Consider the following 27,500-nt stretch of genomic DNA (forward strand, 5'->3'; position numbering starts at 1 on the left):
GGCATTTGAATAATTGAATTTCACTGAAATCAGTTATTTTTCCTTTAATTCTATTATGTATTCTACTACTTCAATTCAAATAAAATTCTAATTCAAACATTTAAATTCATGAGGCATTCTAAATTCAGTTCTGAATTGAGCACAACCCTGACACACAAAAACACCTCACTTTGACATGGACACCCAGAACCCAGAATGTAGTATGATGGTAAAGATAAAGGTTTAATTGCTTTATTAAATCTGCTGTGATGTGCTAGGGTCAAAACAAAAATGTACAACCCCTTGGGTTCCCCAGGAGCAGGTTTGGAAACTAGGAGCATACAATCCTTTAGTGGATCCTCATGTCACCAGGCTCCTCTCATCTCCCTGGACTAGCTTCCTCTCAGCTCCCTGAACTAGGTTCCTCTCAGCTCCCTGAACTAGGTTTCTCTCATCTCCCTGGATTAGGTTCCTCTCAACTCCCTGGACGAGGCTCCTCTCATCTCCCTGGATTAGGTTTCTCTCATCTCCCTGGATTAGGTTCCTCTCAACTCCCTGGACGAGGCTCCTCTCATCTCCCTGGATTAGGTTTCTCTCATCTCCCTGGATTAGGTTTCTCTCAACTCCCTGGACTAGGTTCCTCTCCTCTCCCTGGATTAGGTTCCTCTCATCTCCCTGGATTAGGTTCCTCTCAACTCCCTGGATTAGGTTCCTCTCAACTCCCTGGATTAGGTTCCTCTCATCTCCCTGGATTAGGTTCCTCTCAACTCCCTGGACTAGGTTCCTCTCAACTCCCTGGACTAGGTTCCTCTCATCTCCCTGGATTAGGTTCCTCTCAAGTCCCTGGACTAGGCTCATCTCCCTGGACTAGGTTCCTCTCATCTCCTTGGACTAGGCTCATCTCCCTGGACTAGGTTCCTCTCCTCTCCCTGGATTAGGTTCCTCTCATCTCCCTGGATTAGGTTCCTCTCAACTCCCTGGATTAGGTTCCTCTCAACTCCCTGGATTAGGTTCCTCTCATCTCCCTGGATTAGGTTCCTCTCAACTCCCTGGACTAGGTTCCTCTCAACTCCCTGGACTAGGTTCCTCTCATCTCCCTGGATTAGGTTCCTCTCAAGTCCCTGGACTAGGCTCATCTCCCTGGACTAGGTTCCTCTCATCTCCTTGGACTAGGCTCATCTCCCTGGACTAGGTTCCTCTCCTCTCCCTGGATTAGGTTCCTCTCAAATCCCCCAACTAGGTTCCTCTCAAATCCCTGGACAAGGCTCATCTCCCTGGACTAGGTTCCTCTCATCTCCCTGGATTAGGTTCCTCTCAAATCCCCCAACTAGGTTCCTCTCAAATCCCTGGACAAGGCTCATCTCCCTGGACTAGGTTCCTCTCAACTCCCTGAACTAGGTTCCTCTCAAATCCCTGGACAAGGCTCATCTCCCTGGACTAGGTTTCTCTCAACTCCCTGGACTAGGTTCCTCTCAACTCCCTGGACTAGGTTCCTCTCATCTCCCTGGACAAGGCTCATCTCCCTGGACTAGGTTCCTCTCAACTCCCTGGACTAGGTTCCTCTCAACTCCCTGGACTAGGTTCCTCTCATCTCCCTGGATTAGGTTCCTCTCAAGTCCCTGGACTAGGCTCATCTCCCTGGACTAGGTTCCTCTCATCTCCTTGGACTAGGCTCATCTCCCTGGACTAGGTTCCTCTCCTCTCCCTGGATTAGGTTCCTCTCAAATCCCCCAACTAGGTTCCTCTCAAATCCCTGGACAAGGCTCATCTCCCTGGACTAGGTTCCTCTCATCTCCCTGGATTAGGTTCCTCTCAAATCCCCCAACTAGGTTCCTCTCAAATCCCTGGACAAGGCTCATCTCCCTGGACTAGGTTCCTCTCAACTCCCTGAACTAGGTTCCTCTCAAATCCCTGGACAAGGCTCATCTCCCTGGACTAGGTTTCTCTCAACTCCCTGGACTAGGTTCCTCTCAACTCCCTGGACTAGGTTCCTCTCATCTCCCTGGACAAGGCTCATCTCCCTGGACTAGGTTCCTCTCAACTCCATGAACTAGGTTCCTCTCATCTCCCTGGATTAGGTTCTTCTCATCTCCCCGGACTAGGTTCCTCTCAACTCCCAGGACTAGGTTCTTCTCAACTCCCTGGACTAGGCTCATCTCCCTGGACTAGGTTCCTCTCATCTCCTTGGACTAGGCTCATCTCCCTGGACTAGGTTCCTCTCATCTCCATGGATTAGGTTCCTCTCAAATCCCTGAACTAGGTTCCTCTCAAATCCCTGGACAAGGCTCATCTCCCTGGACTAGGTTTCTCTCAAATCCCTGAACTAGGTTCCTCTCAAATCCCTGGACAAGGCTCATCTCCCTGGACTAGGTTCCTCTCAACTCCCTGGACTAGGTTCCTCTCATCTCCATGGATTAGGTTCCTCTCAACTCCCTGGACTAGGTTCCTCTCAACTCCCTGGACTAGGTTCCTCTCATCTCCCTGGATTAGGTTCCTCTCAAGTCCCTGGACTAGGCTCATCTCCCTGGACTAGGTTCCTCTCATCTCCTTGGACTAGGCTCATCTCCCTGGACTAGGTTCCTCTCCTCTCCCTGGATTAGGTTCCTCTCATCTCCCTGGATTAGGTTCCTCTCAACTCCCTGGATTAGGTTCCTCTCAACTCCCTGGATTAGGTTCCTCTCATCTCCCTGGATTAGGTTCCTCTCAACTCCCTGGACTAGGTTCCTCTCAACTCCCTGGACTAGGTTCCTCTCATCTCCCTGGATTAGGTTCCTCTCAAGTCCCTGGACTAGGCTCATCTCCCTGGACTAGGTTCCTCTCATCTCCTTGGACTAGGCTCATCTCCCTGGACTAGGTTCCTCTCCTCTCCCTGGATTAGGTTCCTCTCATCTCCCTGGATTAGGTTCCTCTCAACTCCCTGGATTAGGTTCCTCTCAACTCCCTGGATTAGGTTCCTCTCATCTCCCTGGATTAGGTTCCTCTCAACTCCCTGGACTAGGTTCCTCTCAACTCCCTGGACTAGGTTCCTCTCATCTCCCTGGATTAGGTTCCTCTCAAGTCCCTGGACTAGGCTCATCTCCCTGGACTAGGTTCCTCTCATCTCCTTGGACTAGGCTCATCTCCCTGGACTAGGTTCCTCTCCTCTCCCTGGATTAGGTTCCTCTCAAATCCCCCAACTAGGTTCCTCTCAAATCCCTGGACAAGGCTCATCTCCCTGGACTAGGTTCCTCTCATCTCCCTGGATTAGGTTCCTCTCAAATCCCCCAACTAGGTTCCTCTCAAATCCCTGGACAAGGCTCATCTCCCTGGACTAGGTTCCTCTCAACTCCCTGAACTAGGTTCCTCTCAAATCCCTGGACAAGGCTCATCTCCCTGGACTAGGTTTCTCTCAACTCCCTGGACTAGGTTCCTCTCAACTCCCTGGACTAGGTTCCTCTCATCTCCCTGGACAAGGCTCATCTCCCTGGACTAGGTTCCTCTCAACTCCATGAACTAGGTTCCTCTCATCTCCCTGGATTAGGTTCTTCTCATCTCCCCGGACTAGGTTCCTCTCAACTCCCAGGACTAGGTTCTTCTCAACTCCCTGGACTAGGCTCATCTCCCTGGACTAGGTTCCTCTCATCTCCTTGGACTAGGCTCATCTCCCTGGACTAGGTTCCTCTCATCTCCATGGATTAGGTTCCTCTCAAATCCCTGAACTAGGTTCCTCTCAAATCCCTGGACAAGGCTCATCTCCCTGGACTAGGTTTCTCTCAAATCCCTGAACTAGGTTCCTCTCAAATCCCTGGACAAGGCTCATCTCCCTGGACTAGGTTCCTCTCAACTCCCTGGACTAGGTTCCTCTCATCTCCATGGATTAGGTTCCTCTCAACTCCCTGGACTAGGTTCCTCTCAACTCCCTGGACTAGGTTCCTCTCATCTCCCTGGATTAGGTTCCTCTCAAGTCCCTGGACTAGGCTCATCTCCCTGGACTAGGTTCCTCTCATCTCCTTGGACTAGGCTCATCTCCCTGGACTAGGTTCCTCTCCTCTCCCTGGATTAGGTTCCTCTCATCTCCCTGGATTAGGTTCCTCTCAACTCCCTGGATTAGGTTCCTCTCAACTCCCTGGATTAGGTTCCTCTCATCTCCCTGGATTAGGTTCCTCTCAACTCCCTGGACTAGGTTCCTCTCAACTCCCTGGACTAGGTTCCTCTCATCTCCCTGGATTAGGTTCCTCTCAAGTCCCTGGACTAGGCTCATCTCCCTGGACTAGGTTCCTCTCATCTCCTTGGACTAGGCTCATCTCCCTGGACTAGGTTCCTCTCCTCTCCCTGGATTAGGTTCCTCTCAAATCCCCCAACTAGGTTCCTCTCAAATCCCTGGACAAGGCTCATCTCCCTGGACTAGGTTCCTCTCATCTCCCTGGATTAGGTTCCTCTCAAATCCCCCAACTAGGTTCCTCTCAAATCCCTGGACAAGGCTCATCTCCCTGGACTAGGTTCCTCTCAACTCCCTGAACTAGGTTCCTCTCAAATCCCTGGACAAGGCTCATCTCCCTGGACTAGGTTTCTCTCAACTCCCTGGACTAGGTTCCTCTCAACTCCCTGGACTAGGTTCCTCTCATCTCCCTGGACAAGGCTCATCTCCCTGGACTAGGTTCCTCTCAACTCCATGAACTAGGTTCCTCTCATCTCCCTGGATTAGGTTCTTCTCATCTCCCCGGACTAGGTTCCTCTCAACTCCCAGGACTAGGTTCTTCTCAACTCCCTGGACTAGGCTCATCTCCCTGGACTAGGTTCCTCTCATCTCCTTGGACTAGGCTCATCTCCCTGGACTAGGTTCCTCTCATCTCCCTGGATTAGGTTCCTCTCAAATCCCTGAACTAGGTTCCTCTCAAATCCCTGGACAAGGCTCATCTCCCTGGACTAGGTTTCTCTCAAATCCCTGAACTAGGTTCCTCTCAAATCCCTGGACAAGGCTCATCTCCCTGGACTAGGTTCCTCTCAACTCCCTGGACTAGGTTCCTCTCATCTCCATGGATTAGGTTCCTCTCCTTTACCTGGACTAGCTTCCTCTCAACTCCCTGAACTAGGTTCCTCTCATCTCCCCGGACTAGGTTCCTCTCAACTCCCAGGACTAGGTTCTTCTCAACTCCCTGGACTAGGCTCATCTCCCTGGACTAGGTTCCTCTCATCTCCTTGGACTAGGCACATCTCCCTGGACTAGGTTCCTCTCCTCTCCCTGGATTAGGTTCCTCTCATCTCCCTGGACTAGGTTCCTCTCATCTCCCTGGACTAGGCTCATCTCCCTGGACTAGGTTCCTCTCATCTCCCTGGACTAGGTTCCTCTCATCTCCCTGGACTAGGTTCCTCTCCTCTCCCTGGACTAGGTTCCTCTCATCTCCATGGATTAGGTTCCTCTCAAATCCCTAAACTAGGTTCCTCTCAAATCCCTGGACAAGGCTCATCTCCCTGGACTAGGTTCTTCTCATCTCGCTGGATTAGGTTCCTCTCATCTCCCTGGATTAGGCTCCCCTCATCTCCCAGAACTAGGTTCCTCTCACCTCCCTAGACTATGTTCCTCTCAACTCCCTGGACTAGGTTCCTCTCCTCTCCCTGGACTAGGTCCCTCTCCCTAGACTAGGCTCCTCTCCCTAGACTAGGCTCCTCTCCCTAGACTAGGCTCCTCTCCCTAGACTAGGCTCTTCTCCCTGGACTAGGCTCCTCTCCCTAGACTAGGCTCCTCTCCTCTCCCTAGACTAGGCTCCTCTCCCTAGACGAGGCTCCTCTCCCTAGACGAGGCTCCTCTCCCTAGACTAGGCTCCTCTCCCGAGACTAGGCTCCTCTCCCTGGACTAGGCTCCTCTCCCTGGACTAGGCTCCTCTCCCTGGACTAGGCTCCTCTTCTCTCCCTAGACTAGGCTCCTCTCCTCTCCCTAGACTAGGCTCCTCTCCCTAGACTAGGCTCCTCTCCCTGGACTAGGCTCCTCTCCCTGGACAAGGCTAGTGTGCAGTAAAGGTTTCTCAAGTCTTTCTTTGAATAGTTTTAGGGTTAAGGTTAGGGTTTGACTTTGTGGCTGTGCCAGCTAGTGACCACACTGCAGAGCTACCTCAAAAACAAGCTCCATGATGAAAAACGCTAACCTGACTGTCTCATCCAGCTCTGACTCTTTCTGCTCTGTGAAATCCTGAGGATATTAAATCTGCTCTGCCTCTCTCTTTTCTCTTTCTTCTCGCTATCCCTCCCTCCCTCTGTCTGTCTGTCTGTCTCTCTCTCTCTCAATTCAATGGCTTTATTGGCATGGGAAACATGTGTTAACATTGCCAAAGCGCTCTCTCTCTCTCTCTCTCTCTCTCTCTCTCTCTCTCTCTCTCTCTCTCTCTCTCTCTCTCTCTCTCTCTCTCTCTCTCTCTCTCTCTTCTCTCTCTCTCTCTCTCTCTCTCTCTCTCTCTCTCTCTCTCTCTCTCTCTCTCTTCTCTCTCTCTCTCTCTCTCTCTCTCTCTCTCTCTCTCTCTCTCTCTCTCTCTCTCTCTCTCTCTCTCTCTCTCTCTCTCTCTCTCTCTCTCTCTCTCTCTCTCTCTCTCTCTCTCTCTCTCTCTCTCTCTCTCTCTCTCTCTCTCTCTCTCTCTCTCTCTCTCTCTCTCTCTCTCTCTCTCTCTCTCTCTCTCTCTCTCTCTCTCTCTCTCTCCTCTCTCTCTCTCTCTCTCTCTCTCTCTCTCTCTCTCTGCCATCCATGCAGTCCTTGTTAAAGCTCAGAGCTCCTGATGGACAGCTCCCATTGTGTAGTGGATCAGGACACAAAGGGCTGGGCGAGCTGAGAGGCCAATCAAAGCCACCGTGTTATTAACCAGGCCTGGAGGATAGATGCTACAGGCTGGGCTCAGAACGCCTGTGACCCAGGGCCAGCCATCTCCACTGGGCTGGAAAAGGTAATGTGCCCCCCCCCACCACACTCTTCCCCGTGTTGCCACTCTAAAAGAAGGTCACCTGGAGAACATGGCCGCCAGGCTGGCCTTTCCTTAAAACTCCTTTCCCTGGCCGTGTGCTTCAGCAGCCAGCGGAGTAGACAGAAGGCAGTCAGCACCTCCTATGGTTAATAAGCTAACAGTAGCATCTCTTTTTTTCTTCAGTTTTTTCTTCTCTTCTCCATCTCTCCCTCTCCACATCTCTTTCCATCTCTCCCTCACCCTATCTCTTCTCCATCTCTCCCTTTCCTTATCCTCTTCTCCTTCTCTCCCTTTCCTTCTCTTCTCCACCTCTCCCTTTCCTTATCCTCTTCTCCTTCTCTCCCTTTCCTTCTCTTCTCCATCTCTCCCTTTCCTTATCCTCTTCTCCTTCTCTCCCTTTCCTTCTCTTCTCCATCTCTCCCTCTCCACATCTCTTTTCCATCTCTCCCTCACCCTATCTCTTCTCCATCTCTCCCTTTCCTTATCCTCTTCTCCTTCTCTCCCTTTCCTTCTCTTCTCCCATTCTCCCTCTCCACATCTCTTTTCCATCTCTCCCTCACCCTATCTCTTCTCCATCTCTCCCTTTCCTTATCCTCTTCTCCTTCTCTCCCTTTCCTTCTCTTCTCCATCTCTCCCTCTCCACATCTCTTTTCCATCTCTCCATCACCCTATCTCTTCTCCATCTCTCCCTCTCCATATCTCTTCTCCATCTCTCCCTTTCCTTCTCTTCTCCATCTCTCCATATCTCTTCTCCATCTCTCCCTTTCCTTCTTTTCTCCATCTATCCCTTTCCATATCTCTTCTCCATCTCTCCCTCTCCATATCTTTTCTCCTTCTCTCCCTTTCCTTCTCTTCTCCATCTCTCCATATCTCTTCTCTATCTCTCCCTTTCCTTATCTCTTCTCCATCTTTCCCTTTCCATATCTCTTCTCCATCTCTCCCTTTCCATATCTCTTCTCCTTCTCTCCCTTTCCTTCTCTTCTCCATCTCTCCATATCTCTTCTCTATCTCTCCCTTTCCTTATCTCTTCTCCATCTCTCCCTTTCCTTATCTCTTCTCCATATCTCTTCTCCTTCTCTCCCTTTCCTTAACTCTTCTCCTTCTCTCCCTTTCCTTATCTCTTCTCCATCTCTCCCTTTCCTTATCTCTTCTCCTTATCTCTTCTCCATATCTCTTCTCCTTCTCTCCCTTTCCTTATCTCTTCTCCATCTCTCCCTTTCCTTCTTTTTCCTTCTCTCCCTTTCCTTCTCTTCTCCATCTCTCCATATCTCTTCTCCATCTCTCCCTTTCCTTATCTCTTCTCCATATCTCTTCTCCATCTCTCCCTTCCCATATCTCTTCTCCATCTCTCCCTTTCCTTCTCTCTTCTCCTTCTCTCCCTTTCCTTATCTCTTCTCCATATCTCTTCTCCATCTCTCCCTTTCCATAACTCTTCTCCATCTCTCCCTCGCCATATCTCTTCTCCATCTCTCCCTTTCCTTCTCTTCTCCATATCTCCCTTTCCTTATCTCTTCTCCATCTTTCCCTTATCTCTTCTCCATCTCTCCATATCTCTTCTCCATCTCTCCCTTTCCTTATCCTCTTCTCCATCTTTCCCTTATCTCTTCTCCATCTCACCCTATATCTTCTCCATCTCACCCTTTCCTTATCCTCTTCTCCATCTCTCGCTTTCCTCTCTCTCTTTCTGTTTTCTCACTCTCTTACTGTACCTCCCTTGTCCCTCTCTACTCTCTCTTTCTCCCTCTCTACTCTCTTGGAGCAATGATTCAGGCAGCTACATTCAGAAAGGAAGCATCACTTATTGCAGTCGTTGACGTTATTTACTGATGCAGTTGTGAGCTCATCGTCCCTGTAGGAACCAAACAAGCATACTAAACAGCAAATAGAATGACTGTGGAACATCATAAAAGACTGACAACCTAAACACTGCTGATGCTAGAATGGATAAAACCCCATGAAAAAATATCTAACAGGCCTATCCTCCTATCCTGTCTAGTTGAGAAAGCAAATCTTCAAATCACCCCTTTAAAAGTGAAAAGATCCACAAAAGGGGTTTAACAAAAGCATTGAGAATCTCACAAAGCCAAGCGAATGCCCCATCTTCAGTCTCTACGGGCTGACTCTTTTTTATCACATTGGTGATATAACCAGGATTTGGTGGTAATATAACCAGGATCTGGTGGTAATATAACCAGGATCTGGTGGTAATATAACCAGGATCTGGTGGTAATATAACCAGGATCTGGTAGTAATATAACCAGGATCTGGTGGTAATATAACCAGGATCTGGTGGTAATATAACCAGGATCTGGTGGTAATATAACCAGGATCTGGTGGTAATATAACCAGGATCTGGTAGTAATATAACCAGGATTTGGTGGTAATATAACCAGGATCTGGTGGTAATATAACCAGGATCTGGTGGTAATATAACCAGGATCTGGTGGTAATATAACCAGGATCTGGTAGTAATATAACCAGGATCTGGTGGTAATATAACCAGGATCTGGTAGTAATATAACCAGGATCTGGTAGTAATATAACCAGGATCTGGTAGTAATATAACCAGGATCTGGAGGTAATATAACCAGGATCTGGAGGTAATATAACCAGGATCTGGTAGTAATATAACCAGGATCTGGAGGTAATATAACCAGGATCTGGTGGTAATATAACCAGAATCTGGTGGTAATATAACCAGGATCTGGTAGTAATATAACCAGGATCTGGAGGTAATATAACCAGGATCTGGTAGTAATATAACCAGGATCTGGTTGTAATATAACCAGGATCTGGTAGTAATATAACCAGGATCTGGTTGTAATATAACCAGGATCTGGTAGTAATATAACCAGGATCTGGTGGTAATATAACCAGGATCTGGAGGTGATATAACCAGGATCTGGAGGTAATATAACCAGGATCTGGTGGTAATATAACCAGGATCTGGATGTAATATAACCAGGATCTGGAGGTAATATAACCAGGATCTGGAGGTAATATAACCAGGATCTGGTAGTAATATAACCAGGATCTGGAGGTAATATAACCAGGATCTGGTGGTAATATAACCAGGATCTGGTGGTAATATAACCAGGATCTGGTAGTAATATAACCAGGATCTGGAGGTAATATAACCAGGATCTGGTAGTAATATAACCAGGATCTGGTTGTAATATAACCAGGATCTGGAGGTGATATAATCAGGATCTGGTGGTAATATAACCAGGATCTGGTGGTAATATAACCAGGATCTGGTGGTAATATAACCAGGATCTGGAGGTAATATAACCAGGATCTGGTAGTAATATAACCAGGATCTAGAGGTAATATAACCAGGATATGGTAGTAATATAACCAGGATCTGGTGGTAATATAACCAGGAACTGGTAGTAATATAACCAGGATCTGGAGGTAATATAACCAGGATCTGGAGGTAATATAACCAGGATCTGGAGGTAATATAACCAGGATCTGGAGGTAATATAACCAGGATCTGGAGGTAATATAACCCGGATCTGGTGGTAATATAACCAGGATCTGGTGGTAATATAACCAGGATCTGGTGGTAATATAACCAGGATCTGGTAGTAATATAACCAGGATCTGGAGGTAATATAACCAGGATCTGGTGGTAATATAACCAGGATGTGGAGGTAATATAACCAGGATCTGGTGGTAATATAACCAGGATCTGGTGGTAATATAACCAGGATCTGGTGGTAATATAACCAGGATCTGGTAGTAATATAACCAGGATCTGGTGGTAATATAACCAGGATCTGGAGGTAATATAACCAGGATCTGGAGGTAATATAACCAGGATCTGGAGGTAATATAACCAGGATCTGGAGGTAATATAACCAGGATCTGGAGGTAATATAACCAGGATCTGGAGGTGATATAACCAGGATCTGGTAGTAATATAACCAGGATCTGGAGGTGATATAACCAGGATCTGGAGGTAATATAACCAGGATCTGGAGGTAATATAACCAGGATCTGGAGGTAATATAACCAGGATCTGAAGGTAATATAACCAGGATCTGGTGGTAATATAACCAGGATCTGGTGGTAATATAACCAGGATCTGGTGGTAATATAACCAGGATCTGGAGGTAATATAACCAGGATCTGGTAGTAATATAACCAGGATCTAGAGGTAATATAACCAGGATATGGTAGTAATATAACCAGGATCTGGAGGTAATATAACCAGGATATGGAGGTAATATAACCAGGATCTGGAGGTAATATAACCAGGATCTGGAGGTAATATAACCAGGATCTGGTGGTAATATAACCAGGATCTGGAGGTAATATAACCAGGATCTGGTGGTAATATAACCAGGATCTGGTGGTAATATAACCAGGATCTGGAGGTAATATAACCAGGATCTGGTGGTAATATAACCAGGATCTGGAGGTAATATAACCAGGATCTGGAGGTAATATAACCAGGATCTGGAGGTAATATAACCAGGATCTGGAGGTAATATAACCAGGATCTGGAGGTAATATAACCAGGATCTGGAGGTAATATAACCAGGATCTGGAGGTAATATAACCAGGATCTGGAGGTAATATAACCAGGATCTGGAGGTAACAAAGCAATTTTTCTTGCAGTTCTATACATTTTGCCATGTCTAACATGTTTTCATGTGGACAAATGCTCTGACTTCAGTACAATAACAACACTAAAACGGCACCCTTCATCTCCGTCTTCCCTCTCCGTGCCTCCATGCAGCCCCTGTGTGTGTGTGTGTGTGTGTGTGTGTGTGTGTGTGTGTGCCGTTACAACCCGTGACTAAGAGAGGCCGCAGCGCTAGCCTCAGAGGAGCGCAGCAACGTAAATTGGGCTCTCGCCTCCTACTGCCACCCACGCTACCCCCTGCCTGTCCCCTCCAACCACCTACCGTTTTCCAATTCTCTATAAGTGTGTGTGTGTGTGTGTGTGTGTGTGTGTGTGTGTGTGTGTGTGTGTGTGTGTGTGTGTGTGTGTGTACCTATTTCCAATAAGGAGCAATGAAGTCAAACATTCCCTGTTAAAGAGTGAGAGGCAGCCAGGAAAGAGGAGCAGCATTCACAACATTGTTCAGGCCTTCTCTGGTTTCTCTGCCTGTTTCTCTGTCTGTTTCTCTGCCTGTTTCTCTGTCTGTTTCTGTTTCTCTGTCTGTTTCTCTGTCTGTTTCTCTGTCTGTTTCTCTGCCTGTTTCTCTGCCTGTTTCGGTTTCTCTGCCTTCTCTGGTTTCTCTGTCTGTTTCTCTGCCTGTTTCTCTGTCTGTTTCTGTTTCTCTGCCTGTTTCTCTGTCTGTTTCTCTGTCTGTTTCTGTTTCTCTACCGGTTTCTCTGCCTCTGCCTGTTTGTCTGCCTGTTTCTCTGTCTGTTTCTCTATCTGTTTCTCTGTCTGTTTCTCTGCCTGTTTCTGTTTCTCTGCCTGTTTCTCTGTTTCTCCGTCTGTTTCTCTGCCTGTTTGTCTGCCTGTTTCTCTGTCTGTTTCTCTATCTGTTTCTCTGCCTTTTTCTCTGCCTGTTTGTCTGCCTGTTTCTCTGTCTGTTTCTCTGCCTGTTTCTCTGTCTGTTTCTCTGTCTGTTTCTGTTTCTCTACCGGTTTCTCTGCCTCTGCCTGTTTCTCTGCCTGTTTGTCTGCCTGTTTCTCTGTCTGTTTGTCTGCCTGTTTCTCTGTCTGTTTCTCTGCCTGTTTCTCGGCCTGTTTCTCGGCCTGTTTCTCGGCCTGTTTCTCTGCCTCCAACATGGTATCATTGCTATGCATCACATTGTGAAGTCTTTGCAAAAAAAGATGTGTCTTCTCTTGGAGAGAGCAGAGCTAAATACAGAGCTAAAACATAATACCATTCCTTGTACAGTAGAGCTGTTTATGACGGGTAACTTTGATGGGGGTGGGGGCCACCAAAAAAAAACAACTAATCACGAGGGGCCGCAGGGGCTCGTGGGTCTGTGTACCCCCCCCACCCCCCACCCCAACTTGTGACAGAGAAGAGAAAACCAATAGATTTAAAGTTCATTTCCAGCAAATCGACACATTTTGCCATGGTGCGTAGAGAAAGTGTTGCCATTTTCTCTCTAAGGCACATGGCGTGTTTGAAGGAGTTGATGAGAGTGTAATGTCTAACAGGTACTCCAGACATTCAGTGTGTGAATAGAGCAGGGTACGTGTATATGTGTGTGTGTGTGTGTGTGTGTGTGTGTTGGGTTGTTGAGTTTAGCAGCAGCTGTTCACATCCTGTACGTCACCATACTTCTGTCAGCTTCTCCATCCTCCCACACACAGGCAGAATTAACCCTGTAACCATGCAGAATTAACCCTGTAACCATGCAGAATTAACACTGTAACCATGCAGAATTCATGTAAAAAGTAGATGTTCATCCATAAGACTTCAAATTTTGAAGGGAAACTATGAGATCTTGTTGCACACACATACCCCCCCTTCTGTAACCACACAGAATTAACCCTGTAACCATACAGAATTAACCCTGTAACTATGCAGAATTAACCCTGTAACCACGCAGAATTAACCCTGTAACCATGCAGAATTAACCCTGTAACCATGCAGAATTAACCCTGTAACCATGCAGAATTAACTCTGTAACCATGCAGAATTAACCATGTAACCACGCAGAATTAACCCTGTAACCATGCAGAATTAACCCTGTAACCATGCAGAATTAACCCTGTAACCATGCAGAATTAACTTTGTAACCACGCAGAATTAACCCTGTAACCATGTAGAATTAACCCTGCAACCATGCAGAATTAACCCTGTAACCACACAGAATTAACCCTGTAACCATGCAGAATTAACCCTGTAACCACGCAGAATTAACCCTGTAACCACGCAGAATTAACCCTGTAACCACGCAGAATTAACCCTTTAACCCAAGCCAGGAGAGGAGAGCCATCATTTGTTCTTTACTTTGTGAGCTAACCCTGTAAACATGCAGAATTAACCCTTTAACCATGCAGAATTAACCCTGTAACCATGCAGAATTAACCCTGTAACCATGCAGAATTAACCCCGTAACCATGCAGAATTAACCCTGTAACCATGCAGAATTAACCCTGTAACCATGCAGAATTAACCCTGTAACCATACAGAATTAACCCTTTAACCCAAGCCAGGAGAGGAGAGCCATCATTTGTTCTTTACTTTGTGAGCTAACCCTGTAACCATGCAGAATTAACCCCGTAACCATGCAGAATTAACCCTTTAACCCAAGCCAGGAGAGGAGAGCCATCATTTGTTCTTTACTTTGTGAGCTCTGAAACCAGACACTCCTCTCCTCTATTGTACAGAGACTCTCTGAGGGGAGGTGTCTGTTTGTCAACCATCTTTTCAGTGGTTGACAAAGTGGTCCGCAGTGGGGAAGGAGGGAGGGGAAGGATTAAGGAGGGAGGAGAAGGATTAAGGAGGGAGGAGAAGGATTAAGGAGGGAGGAGAAGGATTAAGGAGGGAGGAGAGGGATTAAGGAGGGAGGAGAAGGATTAAGGAGGGAGGAGAAGGATTAAGGAGGGAGGAGAAGGATTAAGGAGGGAGGAGAAGGATTAAGGAGGGAGGAGAAGGATTAAGGAGGGAGGAGAAGGATTAAGGAGGGAGGAGAAGGATTAAGGAGGGAGGAGAAGGATTAAGGAGGGAGGAGAATGATTCTTTCTCTCTCTCTCTGTCTCTCTCTGTCTCTCTCTCTCTCTCCTTCACCTGGTTACTGTGAGGAAAACTTCAAAGCAGCTCTGAAGTCAGTGGTAAAGAAGAGACAAGAAGCCCTACTTTTGAACAAACAGTGGTGGACCATGTATATGGTGCCATACAGATGTTTTCGTTGAGAGAATCAGGTGAGACTGTATTATTGAAGTGAACACAGTGTAGAGAGTCGCCTGTTAGCCCTGTGAAATAGTTTGTATATAAAAAAAACAAATGATGAATTACAACGCTATGTTTTAATTTAATTGAGTAATATATATCTGTGCAAAACTGATAGAGACATACCCCAAGCGACTTACAGCTGTAATCGCAGCAAAAGGTGGCGCTACAAAGTATTAACTTAAGGGGGCTGAATCATTTTGCACGCCCAATTTTTCAGTTTTTGATTTGTTAAAAAAGTTTGAAATATCCAATAAATGTCGTTCCACTTCATGATTGTGTCCCACTTGGTGTTGATTCTTCACAAAAAAATACAGTTTTATATCTTTATGTTTGAAGCCTGAAATGTGGCAAAAGGTCGCAAAGTTCAAGGGGGCCGAATACTTTCGCAAGGCACTGTATGTAGAACACTTTATTATGGTTCTTTATAGAACCTGTATGGAGAATGGTTCTATAAAGAACCTTTCAGAATCTGACTGATTCCATTTGGGTCTGAATATGTTTATTTTCTTCTTCTGCTTGATGAGTGAATCTAAGACTTGACTCTCTGATCAAAGGATATGTAAAACAGCTTCTTCCTGATGTAAAGAAGTATCTAGATCACACACACGCACGCACACACGCTGTAATGCTGACCTCTTCTCACATACGTCAGGTAGCTAATACGAGCACACACACACACACACACATACACACACACACACACACACATACACACACACACACACACACACACACACACACGCGCTGTAATGCTGACCTCTTCTCACATACGTCAGGTAGCTAACACGAGCACACACACACACACACGCACACACACACACACACACATACACACACACACACGCACACACACACACACGCGCTGTAATGCTGACCTCTTCTCACATACGTCAGGTAGCTAACACGAGCACACACACACACACACGCACACACACACACACACACGTTTGTTTTACTATCCTTGTGGGGACCAAACAATTGATTCCCATTCAAAAATCCTATTTTCCCTAACACAAAACCAAACCTTTACTCCTAACCATAACGGTAACCCTTACCCTAAGGACTTCTGAACCCCACGGGGATAAACACACACACAGACGACACACTACTCAAGACCAATCTGAAAAAAATCACACCATAAAACTGACAACAACCAATACAAACAGATGTCAGTTTTAGAAAACGAAGTGAAGAGAACAGCAGCAAAGTGGCTTTATCTTAAAGCACCAGTTCAGTAGTGAGTAATATAATGACCCATGGGTCTGGACTCACAGGCCCTCTTCAGTAGCATCCGCTTTGGAGGCTGAGGGCTACAGGGCAACGAATGTACACACACACACACACACACACATAACCCTTCTAAACAGTACCAGATAGGGTTTCTTAGGCTGGCAACGGTAGCAGAAACTTTTTTGGTACTATACTGTATAAAAACAGGTCCATAAGGTTTTAAATGGTGCTATTAAAAACAAGAACATTAAAACCACACTTTTTTATGGTTCTTTATAGAACCTTTATGGAGAATGTTTCATTAAAGAACCATTAAAAAAGGGTTCCACTATCTGGCTATATAGAACACTTTATTATGGTTCTTTATAGAACCTGTATGGAGGATGTTTCAGAAGGTTCTTTGTTCATCCTCCTGGAGAATCACACAGGTTATTCTTTATTCTGGTCAGCCATATTACAGTACGTTTTTTAAATGTCATAGGTTTTAATTATTGTTCTCATCGACAAGTTGAATCAAGGGGATGCTACCTCTGGAGCAGCTGCATGCTACCTCTGGAGCAGCTGCATGCTACCTCTGGAGCAGCTGCATGCTACCTCTGGAGCAGCTGGATGCTACCTCTGGAGCAGCTGTATGCTACCTCTGGAGCAGCTGGATGCTACCTCTGGAGCAGCTGGATGCTACCTCTGGAGCAGCTGGATGCTACCTCTGGAGCAGCTGGATGCTACCTCTGGAGCAGCTGGATGCTACCTCTGGAGCAGCTGGGGATCCCCCGAGGAGAGAATTGAGAACCACTGACTAATTTAGTCAACTGTTCTCAATTGACACGTGAGTCTTTCACAAGTCCCAGACTACTGGCCGTAGTCTGATAGTAAATGTAAAGGTATAGCGCAACACATGAGATCAACTGGAATGACATTCTCACTCAAAGCTGCACAAAAAGAGGTGAACCCCCAAAATATTCAAATGAGCCGCCTCCCCTACATTTTAATTATCACTAAAAGAGAGAAGAACAAAAAAAAAACGTTTGTGACCTGTAAAGAACCATTGTTGAGCTCACTGGGTTCTATGGGTCATTATGGTTGCATAGCCCTTCCCATAGAACCCTTGAGGAACTCACTATTTATTTATATTGTTTTTAGGCAGAGGGATTCTTGAATGCAGGGGACGTATACATTCTCCCATCTATGAGGAACAGTCCATTAGGTCCAGGGCTGAGCTACTCCAGACAGACAGTAGGCTTACACACAGATACACACAGATACGTGAGCCAGATGACATCAACTCTCTCTCTCTTCTCTCCTCTTTCTTTCTTTCTCCTCGCTCTCTCTCTTTTTTCTCTCTCTCTCTCTCTCACTCACCCACACACATGCATGTGTGTGGGTGTGTGTTTGTGTGTGTGTGTGCTTGGAGGGTGATAGGTTGAAAAATGGATGGGAACAGAGGCATTTTAATTTGGCCTCCAGCACTGTGTGTGAAGTCCCTGGGTGTACAGTATGGGGCTGACAGACAGGGGAAACTGGGGGCTTGTCTTTCTGTAATATCACATATTAATTAACCCAACTGGAAGACTGGAAGGTGCTAACAACATTCGTCTGTCTACTGAAAATGCTATACAATACAGATTGAATCCTTTGCACCATTAGAACTAGTAAATAAAGCCCAGATCTGAAAGACTTCCTGGATCCAACATGTGACGGTCACAGTAACGCCCTCTTCTGAAAGAGACTTCCTGGATCCAACATGTGACGGTCACAGTAACGCCCTCTTCTGAAAGAGACTTCCTGGATCCCACAACATGTGACTGTCACAGTAACGCCCTCTTCTGAAAGAGACTTCCTGGATCCAACATGTGACGGTCACAGTAACGCCCTCTTCTGAAAGAGACTTCCTGGATCCCACAACATGTGACGGTCACAGTAACGCCCTCTTCTGAAATAGACTTCCTGGATCCCACAACATGTGACGGTCACAGTAACGCCCTCTTCTGAAAGAGACTTCCTGGATCCCACAACATGTGACGGTCACAGTAACGCCCTCTTCTGAAAGAGACTTCCTGGATCCCACAACATGTGACGGTCACAGTAAAGCCCTCTTCTGAATGACACTTCCTGGATCCCACAACATGTGATCCACACAACCCAGCCCACCCCGGTGCTGCCTGGTGGTTTAAGGGGAATGAAGGGGAACAGTTTCTGGCTTTGTTCTCCCTGCTGCTCAGAGATAAGAACATCATTTGGAAGGAATCGCTGTCTTTGAATTAGGGAGAACTACCCCTGCCACCCGTTGTGCTCTAACATTTACTGTTTGGATTTGAAAACACGCTGATCTGCGTAGGGAGAGGTGTTTAGGGCCGTTGGGAGACGGGAAGGAGGAGAGAGAGAGAGATGTAGCAGAGAGAGAGAGAGATGTAGCAGAGAGAGAGAGAGAGATAGAGAGGGAGAGATGTAGCAGATAGAGAGAGAGAGAGAGATGTAGCAGAGAGAGCGAGAGAGAGGGAGATGTAGCAGACAGACAGATGTAGCAGAGAGGGAGATGTAGCAGAGAGAGAGAGAGGGAGATGTAGCAGACAGACAGAGATATGTAGCAGACAGACAGAGAGATGTAGCAGACAGACAGAGAGATGTAGCAGACAGACAGAGAGATGTAGCAGACAGACAGAGAGATGTAGCAGAGAGACAGATGTAGCAGAGAGAGAGAGAGGGAGATGTAGCAGAGAGAGAGAGGGGGAGATGTAGCAGAGAGAGAGAGGGGGAGATGTAGCAGAGAGAGAGAGAGGGAGATGTAGCAGAGAGAGAGGGAGATGTAGCAGAGAGAGAGAGAGAGAGATGTAGCAGAGAGAGAGAGGGGGAGATGTAGCAGAGAGAGAGAGAGAGAGGGAGATGTAGCAGAGAGAGAGAGAGGGAGATGTAGCAGAGAGAGAGAGGGGGAGATGTAGCAGAGAGAGAGAGAGAGAGGGAGATGTAGCAGAGAGAGAGAGAGGGAGATGTAGCAGACAGACAGAGATATGTAGCAGACAGACAGAGAGATGTAGCAGACAGACAGAGAGATGTAGCAGACAGACAGAGAGATGTAGCAGACAGACAGAGAGATGTAGCAGAGAGACAGATGTAGCAGAGAGAGAGAGAGGGAGATGTAGCAGAGAGAGAGAGGGGGAGATGTAGCAGAGAGAGAGAGGGGGAGATGTAGCAGAGAGAGAGAGAGGGAGATGTAGCAGAGAGAGAGGGAGATGTAGCAGAGAGAGAGAGAGAGAGATGTAGCAGAGAGAGAGAGGGGGAGATGTAGCAGAGAGAGAGATAGAGAGGGAGATGTAGCAGAGAGAGAGAGAGGGAGAGGGAGATGTAGCAGAGAGAGAGAGAGAGAGGGGGAGATGTAGCAGAGAGAGAGAGGGAGATGTAGCAGAGAGAGAGAGAGAGAGGGAGATGTAGCAGAGAGAGAGAGAGGGGAGATGTAGCAGAGAGAGAGAGGGGGAGAGGGAGATGTAGCAGAGAGGGAGGGAGATGTAGCAGAGAGAGAGAGAGGGAGAGGGAGATGTAGCAGAGAGAGAGGGAGATGTAGCAGAGAGAGAGAGAGAGAGAGAGAGAGATGTAGCAGAGAGAGAGAGGGGGGAGATGTAGCAGAGAGAGAGAGAGAGAGGGAGATGTAGCAGAGAGAGAGAGAGGGAGAGGGAGATGTAGCAGAGAGAGAGAGAGAGAGAGGGAGATGTAGCAGAGAGAGAGAGAGGGAGATGTAGCAGAGAGAGAGAGAGAGAGGGAGATGTAGCAGAGAGAGAGAGAGGGAGAGGGAGATGTAGCAGAGAGAGAGAGAGGGGGAGATGTAGCAGAGAGAGAGAGAGGGAGATGTAGCAGAGAGAGAGAGAGAGAGAGGGAGATGTTGCAGAGAGAGCGAGAGGGAGATGTAGCAGAGAGAGAGAGAGGGAGATGTAGCAGAGAGAGAGAGAGGGAGATGTAGCAGAGAGAGAGAGAGGGAGATGTAGCAGAGAGAGAGAGAGGGAGATGTAGCAGAGAGAGAGAGAGGGAGATGTAGCAGAGAGAGAGAGAGGGAGATGTAGCAGAAAGAGAGAGAGGGAGATGTAGCAGAGAGAGAGAGAGGGAGATGTAGCAGAGAGAGAGAGAGGGAGATGTAGCAGAGAGAGAGAGAGGGAGATGTAGCAGAGAGAGAGAGAGAGGGAGATGTAGCAGAGAGAGAGAGAGGGAGATGTAGCAGAGAGAGAGAGAGAGAGAGGGAGATGTAGCAGAGAGAGAGAGAGGGAGATGTAGCAGAGAGAGAGAGAGGGAGATGTAGCAGAGAGAGAGAGAGGGAGATGTAGCAGAGAGAGAGAGAGGGAGATGTAGCAGAGAGAGAGAGAGGGGGAGATGTAGCAGAGAGAGAGAGAGCGGGAGATGTAGCAGACAGACAGAGAGATGTAGCAGACAGACAGGGGGGTGTAGCAGACAGACAGAGGGATGTAGCAGACAGACAGAGAGACGTAGCAGACAGATGGTTTAAAATGGAGAGAGAAAGAGAGAAGCAGAAAGATATAGAGTACAGGAGAGACTTGTGCTTAGAGTAGTTGGTCAGTGACCAGCTTCAACATCTAGACCAACTAGGTGACTAGGGATTACTGTTGGCCAGACAGTAGGTCTCTATTGTCCACACTACAGACTCCAACCATGTTTATTTCTTAGTCACCTTGTGTTCTGCTAGCAGCTAGCTTCATATTAATACACACTGATTTAACCCCTCTATCAGACTCTTAGTCTGGACTCTCAAAGTCTGGACTGGACTAGCTGGCTGACTAGCTGACTGACTAGCTGGCTGACTAGCTGACTGACTAGCTGGCTGACTAGCTGACCGACTAGCTGACCGACTAGCTGACTGACTAGCTGGCTGACTAGCTGACTGACTAGCTGGCTGACTAGCTGACTGACTAGCTGACCGACTAGCTGACCGACTAGCTGACCGACTAGCTGACCGACTAGCTGACTGACTAGCTGACCGACTAGCTGACCGACTAGCTGACTGACTAGCTGGCTGACTAGCTGACTGACTAGCTGGCTGACTTGCTGACTGACTAGCTGACTGACTAGCTGACTGACTAGCTGACCGACTAGCTGACCGACTAGCTGACCGACTTGCTGACCGACTAGCTGACCGACTTGCTGACTGACTAGCTGGCTGACTAGCTGACTGACTTCCTGACTGACTAGCTGACTGACTAAGTGGCTGACTAGCTCACTGACTAGCTGACTGACTTGCTGGCTGACTAGCTGGCTGATTAGCTGACTGACTTGCTGACTGACTAGCTGACTGACTAAGTGGCTGACTAGCTGACTGACTAGCTGGCTGACTAGCTGACTGACTAGCTGGCTGACTAGCTAACTGACTAGCTGGCTGACTAGCTGGCTGACTAGCTGACTGACTAGCTGGCTGACTAGCTGACTGACTAAGTGGCTGACTAGCTGACTGACTAGCTGGTTGACTAGCTGACTGACTAGCTGACTGACTAGCTGGCGACTGACTAGCTGACTGACTAGCTGACTGACTAGTTGGCTGACTAGCTGACTGACTAAGTGGCTGACTAGCTGACTGACTAGCTGACTGACTAGCTGACTGACTAGCTGGTTGACTAGCTGACTGACTAGCTGACTGACTAGCTGGTTGACTAGCTGGCTGACTAGCTGGTTGACTGGCTGACTGACTAGCTGACTGACTAGCTGACTGACTTGCTGACTGACTAGCTGGTTGACTGGCTGACTGACTAGCTGACTGACTAGCTGACTGACTAGCTGGCTGACTAGCTGACTGACTAGCTGACTGACTAGCTGGTTGACTAGCTGACGGACTAGCTGGCTGACTAGCTGGTTGACTGGCTGACTGACTAGCTGGCTGATTAGCTGACTGACTAGCTGACTGACTAGCTGACTGACTTGCTGACTGACTAGCTGGCTGGCTAGCTGACTGACTAGCTGGTTGACTAGCTGGCTGACTAGCTGACTGACTAGCTGGCTGGCTAGCTGACTGACTAGCTGGTTTACTAGCTGGCTGACTAGCTGGCTGACTAGCTGGCTGACTAGCTGGCTGACTTGCTGACTGACTAGCTGGCTGACTAGCTGGTTGACTAGCTGGTTGACTTGCTGACTGACTAGCTGACTGGCTAGCTGACTGACTAGCTGGCTGACTTGCTGACTGACTGGCTGACTGGCTAGCTGACTGACTAGCTGGCTGACTTGCTGACTGACTAGCTGGCTGACTAGCTGACTGACTAGCTGGTTGACTAGCTGGTTGACTGGCTGACTGACTAGCTGACTGCAAAAGGGTGGCTAAAGTGAGAGCTCTAACTACCTGTACATATTACCTCAATTACATCGACTAACCGGTACCCCCTGTATATAGCCTCAATACTAACCGGTACCCCCTGTATATAGCCTCAATACTAACCGGTACCCCCTGTATATAGCCTCAATACTAACCGGTACCCCCTGTATATAGCCTCAATACTAACCGGTGCCCCCTGTATATAGCCTCAATACTAACCGGTACCCCCTGTATATAGTATCAATACTAACTGGTACCCCCTGTATATAACCTCAATACTAACCGGTACCCCCTGTATATAGTATCAATACTAACTGGTACCCCCTGTATATAACCTCATTACTAACCGGTACCCCCTGTATATAGCCTCATTACTAACCGGTACCCCCTGTATATAACCTCATTACTAACCGGTACCCCCTGTATATAGCCTCATTACTAACCAGTGCCCCCTGTATATAGCCTCAATACTAACCAGTACCCCCTGTATATAGCCTCAATACTAACCAGTGCCCCCGCACATTGACTCTGTACCGGTACCCCCTGTATATAGCCTCATTACTAACCAGTGCCCCCTGTATATAGCCTCAATACTAACCAGTACCCCCTGTATATAGTCTCACTACTAACCAGTGCCCCCTGTATATAGCCTCAATACTAACCTGTACCCCCGCACATTGACTCTGTACCGGAACCCCCTGTATATAGCCTCCACATTGACTCTGTACCGGAACCCCCTGTATATAGTCTCCACATTGACTCTGTACCGGAACCCCCTGTATATAGCCTCCACATTGACTCTGTACCGGAACCCCCTGTATATAGTCTCCACATTGACTCTGTACCGGAACCCCCTGTATATAGTCTCCACATTGACTCTGTACCGTAATACCCTGTATATAGCCTCCACATTGACTCTGTACCGGTACCCCCTGTATATAGCCTCCACATTGACTCTGTACCGGAACACCCTGTATATAGCCTCCACATTGACTCTGTACCGGTACCCCCTGTATATAGCCTCCACATTGACTCTGTACCGGAACACCCTGTATATAGCCTCCACATTGACTCTGTACCGGTACCCCCTGTATATAGCCTCCACATTGACTCTGTACCGGAACACCCTGTATATAGCCTTGCTACTGTTATTTTATTGTTGCTCCTTATTAATTATTTTTTACATATATATTTTTTTTTTTCTTAAAACAGCATTGTTAGTTAAGGGCATTTAAGGGCAAGAAAAGCATTTCACTGTAACATGTGAAGGAAAAAGGAAACCGCACACTGCTCTTGATAGTCTCACTGATATTTAAGAAGCTTTACGAGAGGTCGATATGTATAAAGCTTATTAGAAATCAGTGATACGATCAAGAGCAGTGTGCGGGTTTCCTTTATTCCTTCATCTTGTTCAACTGTTAGTCAGGCACCTGCAAAAAAAGACTGCTCAGACGTGCGAGTGCCTTTTGAATTAGTGGATTACTGTAACATGTGACAAATAAAATGTCATTTGATTTTGAACACTCACAGTAACATTGGATGACACTTATCAGGACACACCGAACACAACAACCAACTGTTACAGCGTATGGCAACCAATTTACAGCATGGCAACCAATTTACAGCATGACAACCAATTTACAGTATGGCAACCAATTTACAGTATACAACCAATTTACAGTATGATAACCAATTTACAGTATGACAACCAACTGTTACACCATATGACAACCAATTTACAGTATGACAACCAATTTACAGTATGACAACCAACTGTTACACCATATGACAACCAATTTACAGTATGGCAACCAATTTACAGTATGACAACCAACTGTTACACCATATGACAACAAAATTACAGTATGGCAACCAATTCAGAGTATGACAAGCAATTACAGTATGACAACCAATTTACAGTATGACAACCAATTTACAGTATGACAACCAATTAACAGTATGCCAATAAACAATAACACCGTATGACAACCAACGTCTTCTGTACAACCAGTTCCTCAGCCAAAAAAAACATGGTAAAGTTGTTTCCAGAAATAATGATTAGGATGACAACGACTCTCTGCCTGTCTTTCAATGCTGCCAGGTGTATGCTATATTTACTTATTTAAAAAAAAAAATGTGTCTACCTCCATGCAGAACTATGTCAGAATCACTACTAAACCAGTGTAAATTACATCTGGAGCCTAGGGAAATGGGAGCAATTTACCCATTGAGTTGAGAGGAGTCTACTGAACGGAAGTGGATTCCTGAATTCAAGGATGCCGGTCAATTTCATTCTGTTTACTGTACCGTTATCATTTATGTCGGGGAAATCAAGGACATTCATCCCACTCAGTCAGGATTCATCATATGATAGTATGAAATGTAAAATTGCGTATGATTTCAATAATGGCTCAGGGAAGGTAGTCATGAATAGTAGGATTATTATCAACCATACTAATCCATTTGATTCACTATCAGGTAAGATGAATGATAGCAGCACGCTATAAACACATATCCTCCAAACATATCCAATGAACTATGTCATCCCCAAACTCATATCAGCGCGGCTCATATTTGAGGCTAAAATGATTATGAACAACCACAGACAGTTCACTGAACGGTTACGGTAAACATTGAAAAGCATGAACCTACGAATGAAAGAAGTAGCAGGCAACAGAGCTCCGGAAATCGATTAGTACAAAAAAAACAGGGACATCTGCAGCGCCACGATCTGTGTGGTTAACAACAATAACGGTATTTGTTTGTACACGGACATTTCTCGAGCGCACAATTTACGCTAACAAAACAGACTGTCGTGTTTACACAGAAGCAATAGTAAAATATAACTGCAAAGTGAATGTGTTCATTTCATCCAGCCTGAGTATGCTAACGAGGTTTGAGCTACCGTTCATTCGTTACTGATGCGCGAACAGCCCTGCTGTCGCGAGCTTGTCAACTTAATTCCTCTTCTATGAATAAGCACGAGGTGATGTGATGTTTCTTACCTTATTCGTATCCCTCACTCCTGAACAAGGGAATTGTTGGACGGCCGACAGCGGTGAGTGTTTCTGTATTTCAGACAACGTGTGACGCTGAGGGGTGCCGTCCTCTTATGAAGGATTTGTCCGTGGTCCTGGATTCCCAATCTCGAGCTGACTTTTCTCCTGCCTGGTGCTGAAGTGGACAGCGCACTAAACAGCAGCAAAGCAGTGCTGTAAAAACACAGCGCTCCTCGCCATCATACTGCACAGCAACCTCTACCGGACGGGAGGGAACGTTGCATCCATGAACAACGCAAAGGATGCTGTCTGATCAAACAAATAGTCAACAAAAGCCTGGAAGGGTGGTATTTGGCGTTAACGTTCGGAATGCGCCATCTGGCGTGGCCGTTTTGACCGCAAGCCCATGCTGATTGTTTAGAGTATTCAGGCATAATCAGATTCATATCGAATAATTAGTGTGCATGTAAAAATCCACTCTGTCCTTGGTCTGTAGGAAACATATGGCTATTTGCATTCAAGACATTATGTAAAGATAGTACAGACAAGTTAAATACACATAGATGAATATTTAATTCACAGTTATAGTAGCCTACGTGGATTGAGAAGCGACCCGTTCAGTTGGCTCTGCCTACATATAATCAGATTCATTTTATTGGGACAACAGAGCACAGAAATTGTCATTTAAAAAATGGTTTCAGTGCTATAAAAAACAATCCGTAAAAGTCCATTATCTGAAGTAGGACTATCAATGCTTGATTTGGGTCAAAGCTATCCGGACACCTTACCGGCACTTCTAATGTTTGGGAAATTGCTTGCCAGCTGCTCCCCTCAGCGTCAGACGTTGTCCGAAATACAGAAACACTCACCGCTGTCGACCGTCCAACAATTCCCTTATTCAGGAGGGATGCAAAGTTATTTATAACAGACTAGTTAACTTCTTATTTACATTGACGGCCTACCCAGGCCAAACCTGGACGACGCTGGGACAATTGTGCGCCGACTCAACAACACAGACTCAGGGGAATACCTGACTCAACAACACAGACCCGGGGGAATGCCTGACTCAACAACATAGACAGAATACCTGACTCAACAACACAGGCCCAGGGGAATACCTGACTCAACAACACAGGCCCAGGGGAATACCTGACTCAACAACACAGACTCAGGGGAATACCTGACTCAACAACACAGACCCGGGGGAATGCCTGACTCAACAACATAGACAAAATACCTGACTCAACAACATAGACAGAATACCTGACTCAACAACACAGGCCCAGGGGAATACCTGACTCAACAACACAGGCCCAGGGGAATACCTGACTCAACAACACAGGCCCAGGGGAATACCTGACTCAACAACATAGACAGAATACCTGACTCAACAACATAGACAGAATACCTGACTCAACAACACAGGCCCAGGGGAATACCTGACTCAACAACACAGGCCCAGGGGAATACCTGACTCAACAACACAGGCCCAGGGGAATACCTGACTCAACAACATAGACAGAATACCTGACTCAACAACATAGACAGAATACCTGACTCAACAACACAGACCCAGGGGAATACCTGACTCAACAACACAGACGCAGGGGAATACCTGACTCAACAACACAGACTCAGGGGAATACCTGACTCAACAACACAGACTCAGGGGAATACCTGACTCAACAACACAGGCCCAGGGGAATACCTGACTCAACAACACAGGCCCAGGGGAATACCTGACTCAACAACACAGGCCCAGGGGAATACCTGACTCAACAACATAGACAGAATACCTGACTCAACAACATAGACAGAATACCTGACTCAACAACACAGGCCCAGGGGAATACCTGACTCAACAACACAGGCCCAGGGGAATACCTGACTCAACAACACAAACCCAGGGGAATACCTGACTCAACAACACAGGCCCAGGGGAATACCTGACTCAACAACAGAGACTCAGGGGAATACCTGACTCAACAACAGAGACTCAGGGGAATACCTGACTCAACAACATAGACAGAATACCTGACTCAACAACACAGACCCAGGGGAATACCTGACTCAACAACACAGACTGAAGATGCATGTAATGCTTACCTGGCTACTGTGATACAGTACATGGTATTCATCTATTCTAGTAACTACTTGTTTACCTGGTGGTGTCGTTGGATACACACTGTGAT

At 46.8% G+C, this 27,500-nt stretch overlaps 1 protein-coding gene across 1 annotated transcript in view; it reads right to left on the minus strand.

Moving 5' to 3' along the window:
* LOC110533304 (serine/arginine repetitive matrix protein 3) overlaps positions 1-25,505 on the minus strand; it is a 186,579-nt gene extending 161,074 nt beyond the window's left edge. The window contains exon 1 of the mRNA XM_036989600.2: positions 25,315-25,505. The gene's annotated coding sequence lies outside the window, so the exon portion shown is untranslated. The remainder of the gene's footprint in view (positions 1-25,314) is intronic.
* Positions 25,506-27,500: the final 1,995 nt, after the last annotated feature.

The sequence above is a fragment of the Oncorhynchus mykiss genome, chromosome 10 (assembly GCF_057628025.1).
Source record: "Oncorhynchus mykiss isolate SJ-2025 chromosome 10, ASM5762802v1, whole genome shotgun sequence".
NCBI classification, from domain to species: domain Eukaryota; kingdom Metazoa; phylum Chordata; class Actinopteri; order Salmoniformes; family Salmonidae; genus Oncorhynchus; species Oncorhynchus mykiss.